Raw genomic sequence first — 16,897 nt, forward strand, 5'->3', positions numbered from 1 at the left:
AATATGGTAACATGCCTTACAAGATGGTAGCCTAGAAGCAATAGCAACATAATAATGAAATTACCCAGCAGCACAGTTCATATTTCTCAGACAGTATCCCCATCCTTGAGTAACATGACTGTGTGCATGTGTGTTAGTGCGTACATCACGCACATAAAACAAAAATTATGACAAGATTATAATCTTGTTTTTCCATTTCACACTAATGTATCACTCTTCATGACAGATAGATGCTTTGAATTCTTTAACAAAATATTTAAGAAATGAAATAAGAGAATTAAGGCAGAAATAGCATTTTTTTTTTCAAGATTTATTTGATTTATTTATTAAAAGGTAGAGTTACAGAGAGTGAGAAACACAGAGAAAGAGATCTTCCATCTACTGGTTCACTTCCCATATGGCTGCAAATGCCAGAGCTGGGCTAGTCTGAAACCAGGAGCCAGGAGCTTCATCCAGGTCTCCCATGTGGATGCAGGGGCCCAAGGATTTGAGCCATCTGCACATTAACAGGGAGCTTGATTGGAAATGGAGCAGCTAGGACATGAACCAGTGCCCATATGGGATGCTGGCATTGTAGACGGTGGCCTTACCTGCTATGTCACAGCAATGGCCCCTAGACAACATCTTTAATTTATTTTCTAATAAAAACTAGATATGCCCACTACAATTGTCTGAATTCAAATCAGGACTAATTTATCAAATCCAGATTTGCTAATCCAAGTAAGAAAACTTTTATCAATGGATTAAAGAGTATAATTTTTCTGAATTCCTTAATAAATACTATAATAAATTGAAGATTAAGAATACTAAAAAGTAGAATAAAATGTTAATTGTATACATTTATACATTTTCAAATTAAAAAAAAGTTGAAATTAGTGTCAAGACTTGTGAAGAGAATATTAACCTTTCATACAAAACTGAATCTGCTGTTTGATGATTCTAATTCTTAATAGTATTAATAGTAGCTTGTAAAAATAGAAATTTATCTTTCAAACGTGCCTTTCAGTTCCGTAATACTTTTAGCAAATCTATCTTTTTAAAAATAGCTGTTTTGTTTACTTGAAAGAGTGGCAGAGATAGAGGGAGAAAGAGATCTTCCATTTCCTGTTTTATTCCCCCCAAATGGCTGTAACAGCCGGGGCTGAACCAAGCTGAAGCTAAGAGCCTGGAACTCCATTGGATCTCCCATGTCAGTGGCAGGGGCCTTAGTACTTGAGCTGGCTCCTGCTGCTTTCCCAGATACATTAGCAGGGAGTTAGATCAAAAGTGGAACAGCTGGGACTGAAACTGGCACTCTGATATGGGACTCCAGTGTCGCAAGCAGAGGCTCTAACCCACTGCACCACAGTACTGGCCCCACTCACAGTGAATTTTAACAACAGCCATGTCAGTACAAGGAGTTGGCAGGGAATAACATGGACAAACATGGGTTTTGCAGTCCAGTTCCTTGGGTTAAAATCTCAACCACTTCCTAGTTTCCCAACTTTAAGTAAAGTCATACCACTGTCTAAGCACCTCTTTTCATACCTGAAATGAGAATAATGGTAATATCCACCTTATGATGTTCCCATAATGCTTCAGGGAGAGAAGGTCTGGAAAATGCTTAACACATTGTCAGGTTCGTGGTGAATACTGACCTGTGTTAGCTTTATATTAATCAATTTTACAAGGAGTCTGGAAAGTTATCTAAACTCATACTTCTTCTCTTGTCACAGCAAACAGAAATGAAAACTGCAATCATAAGTGGTCTCAAAATACTCAGCTCTGAAAATGAGAGTGTGTCAGAGCCACACTCAGCTGCACAGTTTGCTTACCAGCACCACGTAGTTACGTTGTGGGATAAACCATGTGAACAAGCTCTGAGGGTCATAGATCACTGTGGGAATTAAGACGCTGTTACATGTATTTATGTTTTATCCTTACAGAAATTCTGGGAAGTGATTAGGGTAGGAGGGGCAATTTCCTCTGTTTTGCAGAAGGGGAAGATGAGATAATGAGGTTAAATGCTTTGTGCAAAGTGGTCTTCCATTAGAAAGCAGCAAGGGCTGAGGTAAAGAACACAGGCTTTCACCATTTTCTCACTGAGAGGTCTTGAATGGTTTTTTAATGGCTTTGAAAATCAGTTTTCTCATGTCTAAAGTGAGACTGGTAATCTATTTTGTTTAGGATTAAGTAAGCTGTGTGTATCAAAAGTAAGGTGTGTGTGTGTGTATACAAATGCATAAATAAACAGACATACCCTATTGGTTACATTTCTCTGGAGCACCCAAATACAGCTTGTAGATCCTAGAATATTCAACTTGAAAGCAGGTCAAGAAAGCTTCTATTCTCCTGTTTTACAGATGTGGAAAACCTTTTACAGAGGTGAAAACAGTAGAGCTGTGAATACTGGTCTCCGAAGCCCTAGCATGAGGGCACTGGAGCTGGAAAAAGGGAGACTTGGCTCAGGGGGAAGTTATGACTGGAGATTCAGAAACTGCAGACACACACACACCCACACACACCCACACACACATACACTGTGCCCCATGCTCATTCTTGGCAGAGGCAGACTTCCATAAAACTTACATTACACACTTGACCACGGTCACCCATGGATGATGAGTTATGCTGTGGACAGACAATCAGGGTCAGTAAGCATTTGAGGAAAGGCAACTATAAGACGGAAGCAACAGATGCACAAGGTAGAATGCCTAAGAATTATTTCTCAGAGAGAGATCTGATAGAAGTTATCTTTCATTTGAAAAACCCACAGGTTTTTATAAAAAGACAAACCTTGGGAAACTAACAATAATTACATCAGTATTATTTGACTTTTGGCGATAAGGATGTATGTTGGCATTTAGAATATTATTCTCAAAGTGAAATATTCTTTACAACGTGGAGAGCTGGGCCAGATGAGAGAGCAGTTCGAGGAGCAGACAACCAGGTTTCTTCCTTCTCCAATTTACTGGTAAAATGGTGGTGTTATCTCCTTTCCTTTTTTTAAATTTTTTTCCAGCCCTTATTCTGTGTTCACTGATCTCCACCTTATATTTTGTTTGAATAAAATAATCAGAGAAAGAAATAAAATGTGGATAAATACTTTGACATGCAGCTGAATTCAGTCTGGCATTAGGAAGAAATGAAGTCAGGACTGTTGGCTTTTGCTTGTTGGCTGTCCCTCACTGCCTGGGTGATCACAGCCAGTTTTTAACTATTAATTTCTCTTCCGGTAGCAAAACCCTGTGATTGTTTTATTCCCTGTCCATGACTCTGCCAGTTCTGTAATATGATCCCGTAGAGGGCAGGCGCATTTACTAAGGTTAGAGTTCCGTGCAAACAGGAAGCCCACGGTGGAATTTATTGTGGGCCACCACGTCAGAACCTCCCATCCATAGGAAGACGAGAATATTGAATGAAATATGGAGAAGTCTTTAGTCTGACCATCCCCTTTTATAATTGTGGAATTCGAGCCCCAGGAAGAAGTGACCTTTGCAGATCTGATGAAAGATTCAGTCTGGATAATAAGAGCAATGAGGATAAACAAACTGAAAACGTAGATTCCAACCTTAGAACTTAGTGTGGGTTCTTGTTTTGTACTGCCACCCAGGGACTTCAAAAAGTTTGTGGAAAATAGAAATAAAGTTTCTGTTTAGGGAGTACATGTTTGGTGTAGTGATTAAGAAGCTGCTTGGGACACCATCCCATATCAGAAGGCCTGGATTTGAGCTCTGGCTCCCCTTCCAGTACCATCTTCCTGCTAGTGCGCACCCTGGGAGGCAGCGGTTGATGTCTCAAGTACTTGTGTCCTTGTCACCCATGCAGCTGGCTGCTGTGGCATTTTGGAGAGTGAACCCGCAGATGGATGATCTCTCACTTTTTTTTTTTTTTAAGAGTTATTTATTTATTTGAAAGTCGGAGTTACACAGAGAGACAAGGAGAGGCAGAGAGAGAGAGAGAGAGAGAGAGAGAGAGAGAGAGGGAGGTCTTCCATCCACTGGTTCATTCGCCAGATGGCCACAACAGCCGGAACTGCGCTGATCCAAAGCCAGGAACCAGGAGCTTCTTCTGGGTCTCCCATATGGGTGCAGGGGCCCAAGGACTTGGGCCATCCTCTACTGCTTTCTCAGGCCATAGCAGAGAGCTGGATTGGAAGTGGAGCAGCTGGGTCTCAAAACCGGCACCCATACGGGATGCTGGCGCTTCAGGCCAGAGCATTAACACACTGTGCCACAGCGCAAGAGCCTCTCACTCTTGTTTCTAACGCTGCATATGTGTGTGTCTGCCTTTCAAAAAAACTAAATGAATAAATAAAATCTAAAAGTTAAGTTTATTTTGGAGCAAACATATCTTGAAATTCATGCACAACTTTTCCATAATACACATTTTCCATGAACCTTTTGAAGTTCCTCAAAGGTTTTCTGCTTACTTAAATGTTGTCTCCCCAACTCACTAGCTGTGAAATCTGGGTAAAATTATTTCAGTTCCTGTTGCTTAATGTCCTTCTCTATAAATTGTAATATTGTGAGAGTTAATTAGTATAATGATATAAAGGTCTTAGTTTGTTGTCTGGCATAGAGTAAATATTCAGTGAGTGTGAGCTATCTGTTATTGAAATAAATCATTAGCTCCAATGAGATGATTAGTGCATTATCCAGAAAAAATTAATAAGGAGGGAAGGGAAGAATTCCTTATGCTGTTATTCGATAGTAATGTAAAAGAGAGCATGCAAAGGCTCACAGGACATTGTTTGGATCAAAATGTGTGTTCTTGGTGCTCAGGGTAGAGCTATTGTGCCTGAATACTGGGGTGAGAGAGGTGAAGAAGAAAGCAGCTCATGATTTAAATGCATCCCAGGTTGTGTTTACTTTGGCCAACCAAAATATTTCTGGAGTTTGTTGCTGGAAATATTTTTTTCTGTCCACACAGATTACTTCTGACCCATTAACTTCACACAATGGGGCACCACTGAAAATGGAACAACCACACTGTACGACCTCACCCAATTCTGTTCACTCAGTTGGAAAATGAGCTCCATGTTAATGTAGCTATTGTGGACTCGTTTTCTACAAAAGGGACATTCAACCAAAATACCAATTAAAGGCACACTTAATTCAGAAAGACCTACTTTGCTGAGTTCCTCTGAGTTCAAACATCTGACTGCTGACATTATGCCAGAGTTCTTTTTTTAATTTTTCTTAAATTTAGCATGGAAGTAGACTGACATTTTCACCTTTATGTGAACTTTATACATTCTTACAGAACTGGCCAGCAACAGATCTCTAAAAATGGTTTTTATCCCCTTAGGGCTTTGTTTCATGTGTCATAGAAATTCAGCTATTATTTTAAGTCATATAGAAACAAATGGAGTTGGACAGATTCCCATTTAAGTCTGTATTATCTCTGAACATCTGTTTCTTCATCTATAAGGTGGAAGTTTCCATACGTAACTTCGGGAGTGCTATGAAGACTAAGAGAAATGGATAGTCCCTGCAAGGTCTTGAAGCCAAGCTGAACGCACAAGTGTTAATATGCACATGTGTCACTTTCCTTCAGAGGCTGAAGGGTTAATGGCTGAGTCTTGTGGAAACTGAATGTTGGGGTCTCTCCCAGGCGATAGACCTGGGCTGAGCCTAACTAGTTGAATGACTCTAGTAATGTTGATTTTTGGATAAGGAGGCAGGGATCCATTCTCCCCTGTTTCCCTTCAGCTGGTAAAGCTTATTATAATATAAACATTAACTGCTCCATCAAACTTTTATTTATCCACATATTCGTTTATTTAATGTGAGAGACAGAGACAGAGCACAAGCTGCCATCTACTGGTTATGTCCCAGATTCTTACAAGGGCCCCAGCTGAGACCAAAGTTGGGAACTCAGTCTAGGTTTTCCACATGAGTGGCAGGAACCCAATTACTTAAGCCATTATCACTGCCTCCCAGGGTCTGTCCATATTAGCAGGAAACAGGAGTTGGGAGCCAGATCTGGAAACTTAACCTAGGCACTTTGTAGTAGGAACAGGCATCTTAACTGCTAGGCTGAATTTCTACCCATATACTTTTATTTGTTGAGGATTTCTGCTTGGCATGATCAGGATTAATCAGGAATAAATTTGGAAACCATATGGGAAGGACGGAAAGAATGTTGAAAGGCAACCACACGATGTCCACTACAATGCTTTTCTCTTTGTTTTAATAGTGCAAGGCACATTTTTAAATTTTAATAACTTCGTTGAAACCAAAATCTCTTTCCATTCCCTGATGCAATAAACACCAGATTTTGAAGTGGTAATTATTTGCACAAAATGCATTATATTTTGTGGGGTTTTTACTGCTCATTACATGATTTTTTTTTATTTATTAGGAAAGAAGACTTAGAGAAGGGGAGAAACAGATATAGAGACAGAGAGAGAGAGAGAGAGATCTTCCATCTCTTAGTTCACTCCCCAAATAGCCACAATGGCCAGGGCTGGGCCAGGCTGAAGCCAGGAGGCTGGAATTCCATCTGGGTCTGTCACATGGGTGGCATGGGTCATCATCTGCTGCCTCCCAGGCTCATTAGCAGGGAACTGAATCAAAAGTAGAACAGCTGGGACTTGAACCAGTGCTCATTAAGAAATCCAGTATCATAGGCAGTGCCTTTTCCCATTGTACCACAATGCTGGCCCTTGATGACATGATTTTATGGGTTGAAAACCCTAAAAGAATCCACCAAAAAAATCTGTTAATCTGTTAGAACTAGCTCAGATTTGTCTGGCAGCAGACAGACCATAGCAGGGTGGGCTTTGGTCCCACCACCAGGATGCACTGGTCTCACTGGGCTGTGAGCCACAGGAGTAGTATAGAATAATGCTGTTGGTGGCCACAGGACTGTACACTTCTGGATCTACTGCAATCCCAGGAAGAGGCTTTTAGGAAAAGACTACACCTTTTTAGACACTTCCCCCGGCGTGTTGTGGACAACACACCAATTGTAGACTGGGGGCAAATTTGAGCTTGATGTGTGTTTTAGGACTGAAACAATGAAAACATCCACAGAAGACCTGCAGCAAACCTCAACATAGGGAGCCCTCTAGTGCTGAAACAGCAGAGGTGTCTACAGGCTCAGAGAAAAAGACTGCTTAGAATTTCTGGAAGGAAAGCCACAAAATGAAGCCAGGTTCTGTAAATGCCCTTTAATGTGAGGACAGTGTTCTACATCAACAAACATCAAGAACTTCCAGGGAACCCTGATTCCACCCAGCAAACAAAATAAGGCACTGAGAGACCAACCACGGAGAAATTGAAACTTTCAAACGCTTGCCTGAAGATTTCAAATGAACCATTTTAGTGAAACTCAGCAAACTTCAAGAAAACACAGAAAAATGGTATGATATTCTACAGAGAGACCTGACAGAGATGAAATCGTTTTTAAAAAGTCAAACAGAAATCCTTTGACTGAAAGCTGCAGTAAGCAAAATTGAAAACATGATAGACAGCAGAATAGGTGAAAGAGATAAAAGAATTGGTGAGCTCAAATACAGGCTATTTGAAAACAGTTGATGCAGAAAAGAGAAACAAGAATCAAGAGGAATGAAGGCTTACAGGAATGTTGGGATAGTACTAAAAGCGAAACTGAGTTTTGGGAGTTCAAACGGCACTTGAGAATGCCAGGCACTAGAAAGCATATCTATAGAGATGACAGAAACCTTGCCAGACCAAGAGAAAGAGACAACTGGCTGGGTATAGAAAGGCTAGAGGTCAGATTAAACCCAGCCAAGTATATCCCAATTTATACTATAGTCAAGCTCTCAAGGGTTAAAAAGAAAGAGATGGTTCTCAAAGCTGCCAGAGAAAATAATACATAAAGGGATCGCAATTCACTTGACCACAGACTTCTCAGCAGAAATCTCCCAGGCCAGGAGGGAGAAGAATGAAGCTCTTAGAGTACCGAAGGAAAAAGAATGCCAGTCAAAAATACTGAACTTGGCAGAGCTCTTCTTCAGATTTGAGGGAGAGATAGACATTCCCAGATAAACGAAACTTGAGAGTATTTCACACCACCAAACCTGTCTTACAAGAAATGCTGAAGGGGATTCTTGTTGAAAGCGCGATACAGTAATGAATAAGAAAAAAATATCAGAAGAAAAGAAAACTCACTGGCATAGATAACTATACACATGCTCTACTGTTGAAAACATGGTGCATAAACCACTTGTATTTATAGTATGAAGACTAACTTTTTAAAATAATCACATGAAAATGATAAACAGGGAAGATAGGTGAAATCGGAAATCAAAAACTCAATGTGTGGAGAAAGGAGTGCAAGTGCAGAATTCTTTATTGCTATTCTTTAGTTCTTTATTTTCCTACCTTTGTATTCAAAGTTAAGTTTCTATCATTTAAAAATAGCTTGTTATAACCAAAATATGCTTTTTGGTAAGCCTCGTGGTAACCACAAAGCAAAGAAGCATGCAAAATGGAAAGACATTCTATATTCATGGATTGAAAGAATCAATGTCAATAAAATGTGTTTATATGTCCAAAGTGTCTAAAATTATTCACAGATTCAATGAATTCCCTATCAAAATTCCTGTGACATTTTTCATACAAATAGATAATACTAAAATTTGTGTGGAATCACAATAGATATCCAAAGCAGTTGAACAAACCAAAGAAGGAGGTATGTCAACACCTGACTTTAAAATATATTGCAAGACTATGGTAATTTAAACAGCATGATATTGGCATAAAAACAGATTCACAGATGAATGGAACAGAATAGAGGTCCTAGAAGTAAACTCACACATCTACAGCCATCTGATCTTTGATGAAAACTCAAAGAACATATATTGGAAAATGTGTAGTCTTTCCAATAAATGGTACTAGGAAAACTGAATACTTACAAAGAATGAAACTAGACTCCCGTCTCTCCCCATGTGCAAAATTCAACACAGAATCGATTAAAGACCTACATGCAAGACCTAAATCTTTGAAATCAGAAATTAGAATAATTAGAAGAATTTAGAAGAATTTCTAATTTGAAATTAGAAATTAGAAGAAACTTTGAAATTAGAAGGTAGCACAGGAGGGATACTTGAAGGCTTTGGAATTGGCAGGGTTTTTTTAAAATTTGAACCCCAAAACGCAGGAAACAAAAGCAAAGATAGACAAATAGGAACTCATCCAACTAAAGAGCTTAAGCACAGCAAAGGAGACAACACAGTGAAGAGACAACATACAGAATGGGAGGAAATATCTGTGATGTATTACATTGGACAAAGGCTTAATAATCAGAGTATATAAGGAACTCAAATAACTCAGTAGCAAAAAGCACATAATCTAGTTACAAATGGGCGGTATAGATTTAAACAGTGGTTTCTTTTTTTTTTTCAGATGAAAGAAAACTCTTATCTCCCCATCTCTGTCTCTGTAACTCCATATATTTAAAAAATTTTATTTAAGGCATATAACTTTCATGCATTTCATAAATGTAGATTCAGGAGCATAGTGATCCTTCCCACCAAACCCTCCCTCCCACCTGTGCTCCCACCCTTCTTCCTCCTCTCTCTTCTATTCCTAATCTTAATTTTTATAAAGATATATTTTTAGTTTACTTTATACTCATCAGATTAACCCTACAGTGAATAAAGGGTAAAACAAAATAGTATGAGGAGGGGCTGTCACTGTGACTCAGTGGGTTAATGCCCTGGCCTGAAGCACCGGCATCCCATATGGGCGCCGTTTCTAGTTCTGGCTGCTCCTCTTCCAATCCAGCTCTCTGCTATGGCCTGGGATAGCAGTAGAAGATGGCCCAAGTCCTTGGACCTCTGCACCCACATGGGAGACCTGGAAGAAGCTCCTGGCTTTGGATCGGCACAGCTCTGGCCATTGCAGCCATCTGGCAAGCGAACCATCGGATGGAAAACCTCTCTCTCTCTCTCTGCATCTCCTCTTTCTGTATAACTCTGACTTTCAAATAAATGAATAAATCTTTAAAAAATAGTATGAGGGAAAAATCACTGTTCCTCAATAGTAGAGACAAGGGCTATAAACATTTATTGAATCTCAAAATGTCAATTTCACTCCTATACATTACATTTTAGATACTCTATTAGTTACCACAGATTGGGGAAAACATATGGTATTTGTCTTTTTGGAACTGCTTATTTCACTAAGTATAATGGTTTCTAGTTGCATCCATTTTTTAAAAAGATTTATTTTATTTATTTGAAATACAGCATCACAGAGAGAGGTAGAGACAGAGAAAGAGGTCTTCCATCTGCTGGTTCACTCTCTAGATGGCCACAATGGCCGGAGCTGCGCCAATCTGAAGCCAGGAGCCGGGAGCTTCTTCCAGGTCTCCCACATGGGTGCAGGGGCCCAAGGACTTGGGCCATCCTCTACTGCTTTCCCAGGCCATAGCAGAGAGCTGGATCAGAAAAGGAGCAGCCGGGACTAGAACCGGTGCCCATATGGGATGCCGATGCTTCCGGCCAGGGCTTTAACCCACTGCGCCACAGCGCCAGCCCCTGCATCCATTTTGTTGCAAAAGACAGGATTTCATTTTTTTCCACTGAATAGTATTCCATAGTGTGTATATGCCATGATTTTTTCTTATCCAGTCATCAGTTGATGGACATCTGGGATGATTCTGTATCTTAGCTATTGGGAATCGAGCTACAATGAACATGGGGATACAGATAACTCTTTCATATGCTGATTTCTTTGGTTTGAGTAAATTCCCAGGAGTGGCATGGCTAGATCACATGGTAGATCTATATTCAGATTTCTGAGATATCTCCATTCTGTCTTCTACAGTGGCTGGACCAGTTCACATTCCTACCAGCAGTGGATTAGTGTACCTTTTTCCCCAATCCTGCCAGCATTTATTGTTTGTTGATTTCTGTATGAGAGCCATTCTAACTGGAGTGAGGTGATACCTCATACTGGTTTTAATTTGCATTTTTTTGATGGTAAGTGATCCTGAGCATTTTTTCATATGTCTCTTGGCCATTTGGATTTCTTCTTTGAAAAATGCCTATTGAATCCTTTGCCTATTTCTTCACTGGGTTGTTTGTTTAACAATATAGTATTGTTTGTTTGTACTTAACAATATAGTATTGTATATAACTAAATATTTAAGAAAGTAGATATAGTGTTAAGTGTTCTTTCAACAAAAAAATGAAAATCAAAACAAGAAACAGAGACCATGAGCAAACAACAAAACTTTTCTAAGTGATAGGTAAGTTTGTTACCTTGATTGTGGTCATAGAGTCACAGGTATGTGTATGTGTGTGCAAACTCATCAAATTGTATATATTATACATACACACTTTTAAATATAAATTATATCTTAGTAAATCTGTTAAAATATATTTAATTTGTCATATTTAATATGTAAAAGTTGTAAAAGTCTTTCTTGGAGCAAGAATTTACAAAACATTTCAGATTTATTTATTAGATACTCTAGTACTTGGATACTTACAAATTGTATCAATATTTCAGAGAATCAAAAGTGGGTGAGGATATTTGTGCATAGTACATAGGAAAATTAAACAGTACACTCTGGAAAAGTGCTTGCCTAAAGTCAAGTGTATCATCTGAATATCTTTGGAGCCTGGGACCTGGAAGAGAGTACAGTTGTCATTTTCTGGATTTCAAAGGAAAGATGGGATGTTTTCTATACCATCTGTTCGTATTTTATTATGTTTTACTTTTAGGAAAAAAATCTAACAACACACGAACTGCTGGTGATCTATAAATATAGCTTTTTCTTTTCTTTTTTTTTTTTTTAAGAGACGCAAGAGGAGGGAATTCTAAGATTATGGACAAAATGGTCATCAGTGTCCAGTTTCTTTATCTAGAAGAAGGGTGGTTGGACCTTCTTGGACTGGGATGAGATTGGTTTGCTTTTCTGTCCATCACTGTGAGAGGACAGAGACTGGGCAAATGTGTTGATGGTGACAGGCTCAGGGCTTGAGAAGTATGCCCAAATTTGTTAGAACAAGCAAGTCTGGAACTGGGAGCACAGGGGTCTGTAAGAACAATGATCTCACGGCTGACTCGACAGGGGTGTGGATGTAACTCACCTGGGCTTTGACTGACGGTGCATTAGCAGAGTGAATCAGAGCATAGGGTTGGATGCTGCAGAGACTTGAGTTGAAATTCCAGCTCTTCGACTTACTAGCTGTGTTACCCTCACCTAATTGCGTAAACTCCAATCTCATCTTCCTCATCTGTAAAATATGAGTAATAATAGAACCTAGCCTATTCTCATTCTACTGTGTTTATTTCATTCTCTACCTACCCTAGTCATTGCCTATTTTACTTCATATGTTGATTTTATTTATAGCCTGTCTTCCCAAATACCACAAAGACTCCATGGTGGTAGGATGTCTGTATTAATCTGCTTTTCATTCTACAGTAAAATGCCTGAGGCAACCAACTTTAACTGGAGAGAAGACTTATTTAGCTGAAACTTTTGGAGGGTCAGTTCCAATACTGAGGAGGCCTAATTGTGGTGGCAGATTGTAGTGGTGGCACAAGTATGGAGGAAGGGTAATATAAGCCAGGAAGCAGAGAGTGTGGCTGGGCTCCACTCAGGCTTTTTAATATACCTTGTCCTGAGGATTACCTTCCAAGAGCATGCCCCCTGTGACCAATGATATTTTACTAAGCCTACATCCTAAACACCATAGTTGGGTTAAGTTTCCATCCTCTTAGTACCATTAATCTATGACTTTAGAGTTTAAACATCTGTACGAGATTCAGAGTCAAATCGTCTGCAAACTATAGCAGACTCATTCACTGGGATATTTTTATATTAAGCACGTGCACAATGAAGATCTAAGAAACTATGGATATTATCTGAGGAATAATGTTGTTGAGTAGATAAGAGGGGATGGAGTCCAAGAAATAAACTGAAAAGAGACTGAAAAGGAGTATAAGAGAAATGCTACACCATGTCTTGTCGCTCCCCCTCTTCGTGGAGGAACGACACTAGACCCTGCGCTGTTCTTTTGTCTGCTCGGCCCTTCCCGGGTTTGCTGCTGGTTCTTCCCAGGTTGGCTACCATCCCTCACCTCCGTGGAGGGGCGGGCCCCCCTGCCACTTTCCCCACTTCCGCGGGGGAGCGGCACACCGCCGGCTGGCTCTCTCGGGGGCTGCTCAGATGTTCCTCAGGTGTTCCCGGTACATGTTGTCTCTCTCCTCTTCCACCAATCCCAACTCTGCTACCCACACGCCGAGCACGCTGCTCTCCTCCAATCAGGAGCAGCTCCTGCAGCTTGTCAAGTTGGTGAGAGGCAGCTGTGTAGAAGTTGTTTACTCCTCTCCCAGTGCCATATTGTGGGAGAGCAGATGCATAGAATAAGTCTTAATTCCAGTAACTTAGTCTAGTCCGAGTTGCTCCCCACAATGTCTCATAAGCAAGCACAATTACTGTTCACAAAAATCTTTTACAAAGAAGATAGTTGTAGCTTGATGCTTCTTCAACTTTAATGTTCTTGTGAATCTCCTGGGGTTGTTGCTAAAAGTACAAATTGTAATTTGGCAAGGCTGAGATAGTGAATTTCTAATAACCGCCAGGTGATGTCAGGGCTACATTGCAGGAACCACACTGTGAATAACTTAGTCCAGAGAAGTTACTAAATTAGACAATGTAGGGATGAGGCTAGGGAACTGTGTTGTTTTTAAATTTCCCACATGATTATGATGCCTATCACTGTCTGAGAATTGCCAGGAATAATGATTGAGAAAAAAATAGAATTTTTAGGAGGCATGGAAAGACTCAAGGAGTTGAAATCAAGTGAATATTAGGCACTCAAAGAAGCTAAAACTGGCATTCTGGGACTTCTCTGTAGATCAGGGGAAATAATGCCACTAACACTGATTCCAGCACCACTGGACTTCATCTTGTTTACAATGAAAAATTACAGGTCCCATTCAGTTTGATAACTACATATCCAAGTCACCTTAGTTGAATTTCTCTGAAATGATTGCCGAACACTGCACACAAATAGAAAATTTTTCTAGCACCTTCTGTTACTTTTGTAGAAAACTGACTGTATGACAAATGAAATGTGCCTCTATGGCAAAGTAATAGACCCCTTATAAAAGATCCTGAGGAAGCGGAAGCCAGCATATATTTACCTTTCAATAAGATTTTTGGTCCTTTTCATGTTTGTGAATGCAGATATTTTGCAAGAATATGTTTAGGCTGTAATATAAACATCCTGATATTGACTGGTAAACATGAGACTCAGGTAATATTTTCTAGGTCTTTGGTGTTTACTACTGCTCTATATTCCTTTTACATGACTTTAGTGATGGAATGAACATTCATTATACCTTCCAACTTGCAGAGCTGGTATTTCATGGAAATAATCCAAATGCAAATTTTTCTTAAGGCAATGTAGAATGTTTGTTTATTCACTCAGTAAATATTTTGGTAATGAATTGAGTATATATCCATCACATCTGCAAGCCTATTTAACAGGTGTGTGTGTGTGTGTGTGTGTGTGTGTTTTGTGAAAGATCCCTTGCTAGGCACTGGGTAGAAAACAAAACTGGAGACTTAAGTGCTGACTTCAGAGTGCTTACAACTCCATGAGATAGACAAGTCAGATAAGAAGATAATATGTATAACTAATGCAATAAATAAGGAAATAATTAATGCGAGGCATAAAGGGTTATATCCTACCAGAAATTTCAAAAGAAAGTCGTGGAAATTCTGAGGAGGTAGGGAGTTTTTTTTAAATGATTTTTAAATGTTATTTTATTAAAGTATTTTTTGTTTTTTTTTTTCACTTTTATTTAATGAATATAAATTTCCAAAGTACAGCTTATGTATTACAGTGGCTTTTTTCCCCCATAACCACCCTCCCACCCACAACCATCCCATCTCCCACTCCCTCTCCCATCCCATTCACATCAAGACTCACTTTCAATTCTCTTTATATACAGAAGATCAATTTAGCATATATTAAGTACAGATTTCAACAGTTTGCACCCACACAGAAACACAAAGTGTAAAGTACTGTTTGAGTACTAGTTATAGCATTAATTCACATTGAACAACATATTAAGGACAGAGATCCTACATGAGGAGTAAGTGCACAGTGACTCCTGTTGTTGACTTAACAAATTGACACTCTTGTTTATGGCATTGGTTATCTCCCTAGGCTCTTGTCATGAGTTGCCAAGGCTATGGAAGCCTTTTGAGTTCACCGACTCTGATCTTGTTTAGACAAGGTCATAGTCAAAGTGGAAGTTCTCTCCTCCCTTCAGAGAAAGGTACCTTCTTTGATGGCCTATTCTTTCCACTGGGATCTCACTCGCAGAGATCTTTCATTTAGGTCTTTTTATTTACTTATTTATTTTGCCAGAATGTCTTGGCTTTCCATGCGTAAAATACTTCATGGGCTCTTCAGCCATATCCAAATGCCTTAAGGGCTGATTCTGAGGCCAGAGTGCTGTTTAGGACATCTGCCCTTCTATGAGTCTGCTGTGTATCCCACTTCTCATGTTGGATCATTCTCTCCCTTTTTAAGTTTTAGCCAGAGCCATTAGGCAAGAAAAAAATTAAAGGGATACAAATTGGGAAGGAAGAAGTCAAACTACCCCTCTTTGCAGATGATATGATTCTTTATTTAGGGGATCCAAAGAACTCTACTAAGAGACTATTGGAACTCATAGAAGAGTTTGGCAAAGTAGCAGGATATAAAATCAATGCACAAAAATCAACAGCCTTTGTATACAGAGGCAGTACCATGGCAGAGGTAGAGAGTTTTTATCAGCACAGATTAGACTTGAATTTGTAATTCAGCAACATCACCCAAAATTTAAAATGCACCTATCTTTTCACTATGCTGTCCTAGAAAATGTATGTCTGGATGCTGATCCAAGTTCTTAAGGAATACACAAATTTGTGATTCCCTCTCAACAGGGCAAAAAATACCCACGGGTCTGGACAAGTGAGTGACCCTTGAGATTGCAATTGGTAAGCTATTTGGAAACCTTTCTGTGAACAGAGCTAGCAGATATTATTAGTGCCAGTTTTAGTAGCAAAAGACTAGACTAATCAAATTACTTAGAGTAGAGCACTGGCACCATTATGACAAATTTTATAATAGTAGTATGTAGCTGCTTGAGGATACATAAAAACATTTGTGGAAAATGGAATTAAAAATTAAGTTTATTTCAGAGCAGAAAATTTTGAAATTCAGATGTGGTTTTTTCAGAATATGGATTTTCCATGAAACTTTTGAAGACCCCTATATGTATGGATTTCAAAAATTTTTATACTGAAAAGTTTATCTTGAATTTCATTTCTACAAGCTTTTCAAGTACCTTCATATATGTACTGATATAAAGCAATCTCTAAGATGTTAGATGACAAAAACCAAGCACAGAGACATGGGTGTAGTGTGCTGTCATTTAAAAATCAGAAACAGGGTCCTGAAAGCGGCACAGCAGGTTAAGCTACTGCTTGCAATGTTGGCATCTCGTATTGGAACAGTGATTCCAGGCCTGGCTGCCCTGCTTCTGATCCAGCTCCTTGCTCACGTACCTGGAGAGGCAGCAGGATATAGCTCAAGTACTTGGGCCCCTGCCTTTCATGTGAGAGACCCAGGTGGAGTTCCTAGCTCCTGGCTTCAGCCTGGCCCAGCCCTGGCTGTTGTGGCCATTTTGGTAGTGAACCAGTGGTTGTAAGATCTCCCCCTCTCTCTGTCACTCTAACTTTCAAATACATAAAGTAAATTTTAAAAAAAATTGAAAGTATACAAATTTCATATATTTCCTATATAAGGATTCAGGAACATAGTGATACTTCCCACACTACCCTCCCCTCTGCCCAGGCTCCCACCCTTCTTCCTCCTCCCTCTCCTATTCCCATGATTATTTTTTCAAAGATTATTTTCAGTTAACTTTAT

Source organism: Oryctolagus cuniculus, chromosome 15 (genome assembly GCF_964237555.1).
Source record: "Oryctolagus cuniculus chromosome 15, mOryCun1.1, whole genome shotgun sequence".
Taxonomy (NCBI): Eukaryota; Metazoa; Chordata; class Mammalia; order Lagomorpha; family Leporidae; genus Oryctolagus; species Oryctolagus cuniculus.